The sequence below is a fragment of the Natator depressus genome, chromosome 1 (genome assembly GCF_965152275.1).
Source record: "Natator depressus isolate rNatDep1 chromosome 1, rNatDep2.hap1, whole genome shotgun sequence".
NCBI classification, from domain to species: domain Eukaryota; kingdom Metazoa; phylum Chordata; order Testudines; family Cheloniidae; genus Natator; species Natator depressus.
Genome location: NC_134234.1, coordinates 130791774 through 130799701, shown reverse-complemented (window position 1 = coordinate 130799701; position 7928 = coordinate 130791774). Strand labels below are relative to the sequence as shown.

The 7928-nt window shown below is 40.7% G+C and overlaps 1 pseudogene; it reads right to left on the bottom strand.

Annotated features, from left to right (window-relative positions):
* Positions 1 to 810: 810 nt before the first annotated feature.
* On the bottom strand, positions 811 to 4841 carry LOC141981478 (claudin-34-like; annotated as a pseudogene).
* Positions 4842 to 7928: the final 3087 nt, after the last annotated feature.

Sequence of the window (7928 nt, the reverse complement as noted above, 5' to 3'; positions counted from 1 at the left end):
AGTGAGCTGAGGCTGCAGGGGAGAGTGAACAGCAGGAGAGGGGCCAGGGGCTAGCCTCCCGGGCCAGGAGCTCAGGGACCAGGCAGGAGGGTCCCGTGGGCTGGACGTGGCCCGCAGGCTGTAGTTTGCACACCTCTGCACTAGAGTCTACTGTGCATTATATTATATTATTAGTATCTTTTTTATGTACATTAAATTCAGCACCTTGCTCATGCACATTTTGCAAGGGCAATGAGGGGATGATGTGTGTGTGCCCCTGCCCTCTCCTCCGGTCAGCTTCCTCCATCCCCACAACTTCACAGTTTTTCCCCATGTGGACCATGCTCTCCAAGGCTTAGAGAATGAGGGGGGATAGTGCCATGGAGGCACTTCTTTGATCTCAGCAGCACCTGGTGGGAGCACAGCACTGTTGAAAATCAAACTCTTTATTTACATACCTAAATATGGATTTAGAAGACTGAGTTCAGGCTCCTAGTTTTGAAAGAGCTTTGCCCCCGTCTTTATAGTATGTGTGGAAGGTATGGATGGGGTCATCTTGGCCATACTTTGAATGGGATTTGGCAGAGGATTGCCATCTGGTGATGGAGTTGGCGTGGGTAGACATATCAAATATTATTCAGCCACATATTACTGTGTGGCATTAATATTCCTATTATTCAGCAAATGTAATAATGTTTAGCTCTTCCTTTCTCTAACATTTACATCTATCAGTAGTTTGTTGTTTACCGTTGACTCCCTCTTCTGGCTCTTCAGTAGCATAACACAAAACTGGTAGATCCTACATCAGCAGTGCATTTTGTGTGTTCATTCTTAATTTCTTGGTGTCAGTGGATATTTGTAAAAACTTAGATTTTAAGTATGACCTCTCTTATTTTGCCTAGCTTCACAACCCCAGAAGTCTCCCTGACTCACCTTATGGATGACCTCCTTTATTTCAGATTCTGCCAGTCCTGAACTGAAATGATCTTTCTTAGTGAGACAAGGTGGATAGGGTAATATCTTGTAGTAGACCAACTTCTATTGGTGAGAGAGAGAAATTTCTGAGCTTACACAGAGCTCTTCTTCAGTTCTGTGTAAGGTCGAAAGCTTGTCTCTCTCAAAGATGTTACCTCCCCCAGCTTGTGTCTCTAATATCCTAGGACCAATATAGCTACAGCAACACTGCATACAACAATGGATGCTCTTTCTTTGCTTTCTCTCTCCTAGCAGACTCTAGCTATTCTGTTAGGAAATGTAATATATATTTGTTTGTGTACAGTATTCCATCTCTAGACACTAGTCAGTTTTACCATTCATTTGTGGTCTCTCCAGTACCCTGCTGTAATTGTTCTGAAAACTTTGATGTTCAGTCTCAGTTTTGTGAATTTCACACACAAACACATGAAAAAAAGCCACTTATTCCCTGCATAAAGAACTATATGGTGGGGTTTTAACCCAAGATCGCAGTGAGGATGAGGAATAGGGCCAGGAGCTCCACAGCAGCAGCATTTCTGAAGGGATTACGATGACCCACCAGATGTTGGATCATATTAAAGAAGTTCTGTATTAAAATCACAAATGAGTTTGATTCCCCATAGTTTAAATTCCAGGGTATTACTAATTAAGAGGTCTCTTGGTTTTTGGTACTGTTTCTCTCCCTCTCTATGTGAAACTTGCAAGCTGCTAATTGTGTTAGTACATTCTAAGACAGAGTCTGTTCGCAAAGCAATTCTTTGTAACAACAACTACTCACACAGAGAGACTCAAAGCAATACTCTGTAACAACAGAAACAGCACCCAGAGACTCCCCGCCCTTTTGTTGTATTCATCTCGCTTTGTTAACAATTGTGATTAAAATAGAGATAGGGGATGTATGTGGATGGATGCTTGGTGTGGATAATAACTGAATGATCAGGGAGGTGCCAGCCTAAGAATCCAGTGTCCATCGGCTGAAGAAGGCGTCAAGTGGAAATAACCAGAGGACCCCCGGAGGGCAGACTGGAATCCACCCAACAGCCTCAAGAATGGGAGAACCAAAGAACAAGATAACATCTGGCAGCACGGAGCCGTCAGGAATGTGCCATCTGCTGATTGATTCAGCAACAGCATGATGAAGCAATTCCCATAGACTGGCATAGGAAGAAATTCCTATAAAAATGGACTCTAGAAAGTGAGAACTTTGGGGGTCTGATTCTGCAAACCAACTTCCAGGAGCATCAGATGAGTATCTGACAAGGCCCTGCTTCCTCCTCATGTCCAGGCCACCTGGCCAGTGGCTTGGCATGAGCAACTCTAAGGCTGGTAACTATGATAACAACCTTGCAGAACCTCTGTGTGTGTGTGTTTGTATGAATGAATGTGTGAATAAATATGAGATTGAATGGAATGTTATAACTATAACTAACTGCTTACTATGATTCTTTCTGTATTCACAATAAATGTGGTATTTTGCCTTTTTCCCTTTAATAAGATCCTGCTGGTTTTTATTTTATTGGTACAACACAGAATCCTTCCAGTGGCTCTGAGGAAGCGCATGCTGGAGTAGGAGAATTTCCCTCTTCTAAAGGAAGCATGCACTGCATCCTGATGTCAGTTCAATGACTGATATTGGTATCTTTCTCAGCTTTCCTGCTACAGAGCTGGACTGCAGGTCCTTGTGCTCAAGGGGGGCAGAGTTTGGGGTTGTGGCTGAACCCTGAGCTTGAGTGCAAAGAAAGTAAGTAAGGGTATGTATCTAGGTATCTACAATAAGTTCCTCTCATTATTTTGTAAGGTTCCTTGCACTCTCTTACCTAGTCTCTTTTCACATCCATGCAGGGCCATCACAACCTAGCCCACTGTGTCACACAGTGAGTCTTATACAGTTTGAATGACATATAAGCGCAGACAGAGTTTAAGCATGGATCTGCTGCCAAAAGGAAAGATGATAAAAGTCTCTTCTAGGACACACACATCTTGGCAGATGGAAATAAACATGTAAGGACTTAGCCCTCTTAGAAGCTTTGGCCTCACAGGTTGTGAGACAATGCCAGGTTAATTACAAGAGGAAAGTCACAGGAACTGATCCTTATTAAAGAAAGATACACGCCTATTTTTCATTTTTAAAATTTTAATAAAAGAATACAGTTGATACAAAAGGTAACAGATGATAGTAATCAGCAGTTATAGAGTGAAACAACTATTTGCCTCAGTGATAAACCTTTCCAAATGTTTGCCAATTAATAGGAATAATCATTTTATATTCAAAGACACAATATTATGAAATGCTAAACTCCTCCTGAGACACCTCCATTAATTTCAAGGGAGCTGAGGGCATACAGCACCTCAGAGGACTACACCCCTTTATGTGTTTTATTAGTATTCAACGAGTTCAAGTTAGTACATGGTTAATATAATTGTAAGTGGCAATAGGATCCAAGAGCTCACCAAGGGCACAAAAGGCTAAATTCTGCTCCCAGTTACACAGGAGCTTTACCTGTGTAAGTGGAAACAGAACTTGGCCCACCCCAAAGGATAAAATCCTGCTGTCAGATTTGCACTTATCTGCAGTGCAGATCTCTCTTGGGAGTTATTCACCATATGGGGCCCCAACAGACATCAATGAGAGCTTTTGGGGGGAGGCTTGAACAGGTTTGGACCTAGGTTTTTGTATGATGTAACTTATGGGTCCCCAACCAAGTCCCTGTCAAGTGGGTGGGGCCCCTCACGTCTGATACCTGTTTTTCTGATACTCAACCTTTCCTTGCCTCTGTAAGAATTGAAATTGGAGGAAGCTAATCAAACTAAAAAGAAGGCAGCTCGTCACTAATTATTAAAATACTAGAGTCAGGCGTTACACATTTGGATGGTCGGTGTGGAAAAGGTCCAACAGGGATCTGAAAGGAGGTTGTCAGTTCTTCTCCAAGTACCTGATTCTTCATTAGTGTGGGGCCTCTATGTGAACGGGCCCCTGAACAGCTGTCCATGCCAAAAGGTCTCTGTGGGCCCCACAGGTCAATTTCCAAGGAAGATCCACAGTGTGGATAAGTTTGGTTTGATCTGGCAGAAGGATGTCTGGACTGGCATGTTTGCCTCTGGCTTTGTGCTACCTGATCTGTTTTTTTCTTTTTAGGATGCACCTTACAGATTAGTTTAAGAGACCTGTCACAGAGCAGTAAGAACCCACTCAACAGCAGCAGGAGGACAGATATAAGCCCCACAGGAATAGCAGCTCCAGCTTTCTGAGACTTTGGAGTGGAAGGCAAGTGGTAAGAAGGAGGGAAGGCAATACTATGATTTTTCATTATGGAATGTAAATTCCAGCTTACTGGAATTAAGATAAAAACACTTGACATGATGTTCAAGAGCCCCGCAGTTAGAACAAAGATATATTGTTTCTTAAGCTCTTTCTTATAAACATTCCACAAAGTAAAGAGGGTGGAACCTATAGCTACTGCTTCCATGATAATCGCTAACATCAGAAGGTCTTGGGCAACAAAAATTTCTGAGGGGATGAAGGTGTTCTGAGGAGTGAATCTTTGACAGAGCATTAAGGAAGAGCCATTGGCAAGTTCAGGGTTAAGAGTAAAGCAGACCTCCCAGATTCCGATCCAGATGATGCCAGAGGAGATGATGGTGGTGTTGTCCACATGCCACACTCTCCATTGTATAAATCCTATTGAAATAACACACAGAATCCAGCCTAAAACACTCAAAACAAAGCCAAATAGTTGAATGTGAGAAGTGATGACCAGGGACTTCACAACCTGGAGATTTTCAACTTCTGTCACAGCTCTTTCAGGTGCACTATCAGCCATGCAGACAATTTCAGGTTCTCTGAAAAACACCAACATATACACAAGCATACATGGATTGGAGTGCATGTAGTACATACACAGCCATCCGTCTAGATTTATATACCATTATCATCACTGTGATAGCTGAGCTTCTAACCAGAGACACCCCCAATCATTTAGAATTAGTTCAACATTAAAACTTAATTTCCTCATGGTGTCATGCTGATTCGTAAAAGTTGTAGTTCAGGATTTTAATGCCCCCATTTCCCCCTATGGACTAGGCTCCCAGACCCAGTAACATTTCCTACAATGCACCTGCAGTTATGTGGCTCCTAGGATGCACCACACAGCTTGGTCAGAAGGGAGATGATGTCCTCCAGGGAGCTCAGCCAATAGGAGAAAAAGGGGAGCCTGAATTACAGCTTCCATAAGGCAATGTGACACGATAAGAAAATGTAATGTAATATTGAAATGACTCAGAATTAAGTTCAGTTCACTCAGGTCAGTTCAAAAAAAACAAAATATTCCAATTTGCGTGGAACCAACCTGAAACAAAATGTTTTGTTTAGGTTTTCCTGATAGAAAAATCAAAAAAATTCAGAAAAATTGAAATTTTCCTGTGGAAAACTGCATTTTCAGTTGAAAAATCATTTTGATGAAAAATTCCCGACCTCGTGTACTCAAATGTCAAAAAATTCCAAAGCTAAGTTTGTTTGTGTAATCTTGACTTATGATATACAGTATTATTGAAGCGGCGTTGGTCCCAGGATATGAGAGAGACAAGATAATATCTTTTACTCGCCCAATTTTTGTTGGTGAAAGAGACAATCTTTCAAGCTACACAGAGCTCTTCTTCAGGTTATGATGGCAGTCATTATGATATTCATCTAATTTTACCTCATCATTCTATAGATGAATATCTAGTTACTCCTTCCTACATTAATATTCTTTTCATATATAAACAGTAGAAAAAGCTATTTTAGAACTCTTAAGTATCACAATCCACTGGTTAGTCCCTGATCTATTTGCAAAGTGATTTTTGAAGGCAAAATAACCTTAGGTATTCAATTCCTCACATACAGTAGTATGTGTGTTATGTACAAGAAATTAAGCTACTTACAGTACCTCAATATTGAAGGAAGTGCTTACTAAGAAGGGTTGGCTGAAACATTTTAAAATATCAGGCAGACACAGCATACTCTGGAATGTGATTTCTTGAGTTCCTCGCTCCACTTCTTCATTTTCAGATGTAACCTGATAGGCTTCTCATTTCCTGTGGGAAGAAGATGAAATATGCATTGGTACTAGTAGAGTTTATCAATTATTTCTTGGGAAAAATTGTTCAAAATATTGTTGGGGCATTTTCATTTTCTGAAAACTAAGGGAAACTAGGGACTGTTAAACTGGTATTATATTTAAATGCCCATGGCTGAGAAATCAGTCATTTGAAGTTGCTAATGACCACACTAGTATTAAGTTCCCATGGGGAATCAACACCGGGCTAGTTTGTTAAGTTTTCTGAATTTTATATTTGTAAATTGCAGATATGCTTGTGAAATTGGAATGTAATGTGTGACCCTGTTCTCCTTTATGAGACTATGTAACCAGTCTATTAATCAATTGACTGATAGCAGAGCTATAAACAAACCAAAGTTAAAGAGCATCTTGGTACCTTGGGTCACAATTCTGAAGTCACCATTCCATTAAAGTGGCTAGTTTTCCTTACTGTCATTTCTGCCTTGATTGCCTGATTCTTTTGTGTTTCATGACTTTGGATAATTCAGGCTGGTATGGGGTTTCCTTCACACCTGTCACCAACCAGCCCACGATAAGGTGGATAGGCAATACCACCCTGTGCATTGGAGGGGACAGCAAAAGAGACTCCATTATCTCTGTCTTAGTGGTCTCTGTATTAAACAAGACAGCCTAAACTATTGTTAATAGACAGGAAGAAGGTTGGTATCAAAACTGTAAACTGGGGAGTGGGCAGAATCACAGGGCTTCTCCTTCATTTCCCACTGAGGCACTGAACATTGAAAAAGTACACCAGCTTGTCTTTCTTGTATCCATATAGAAGCCTTCACCACCCCCATAAGTCTGGATCAGAGCAATAATTTGACACAAAGGGTAGACATACTAGCTGTGCCAGAGTAGACATCCAATCCACTTGTCTTAGAGTGCCTTGAAACATTAATGAGTACATCAAGACTGGATGTACAGACACAGATGTTGAGAAAGCCTTTGACAAGGTCCCTCACCAAAGGCTCTTAAGCAAAGAAAGCAGGTGTGGGATAAGAGGGAAGGCCATCACATGCATCAGTAAACTAGTTAAACATAGGAAACAAAGGGAAGAATAAATGGTCAGTTTTCAGAATGGAGAGAGGTAAATAGTGGTATCCCCAGAGAGCTGTACTGTGACCAGTGCTGGTCAACATATTCATAAAAGATCTGGAAAGAGGGTGGCAAAAATTGCACATGATACAAAATTACTCAAGATAGTTAAGTCCAAAGTAGACTGTGAAGAGTTACAAAGGGATCTCACAAAACTGGGTTACTGGGCAACAAAATGGCAGATGAAATTCAGTGTTGATAAATGCAAAGTAATGCACATTGGAAAACATAATCCCAACTATATATACAAAATGATGGGATCTAAATTAGCTGTTATCACTTAGGAAAGAGATCTTGGAGTCATTGTGTATAGTTCTCTGAAAACATCCGCTCAATGAACAGCATCAGTGAAAAAAGCCAACAGAATGTTAAGAACCATTAGGAAAGGGATAGATAATAAGACAGAAAATATCATAATGCCACTATATAAATCCATGGTATGCCCACCCTTGAATATTGCATGCAATTCTGGTTGTCCCATCTCAAAAAGGGTATTTTAGAATTGGAAAAGGTACAGAGAAGAGCAACAGAAAATGATTAAGGGTATGGAACAGTATCTGTACGAGGAGAGAGTAAAAATATTCAGACTTTTCAGCTTGGAAAAGAAACTCAGGGGCAACATGATAGAGGGCTATAAAATCATGAATAGAGTGGAGAAAGTGAATAAGGAAGTATTATTTACTACTTCACATAACAAAAGAACCAGGGGTCACCCGATAAAATTAATAGGCGGGAGGTTTAAAACAAATAAAAGGAAATACTTCTTCACACAATGCACAGTCC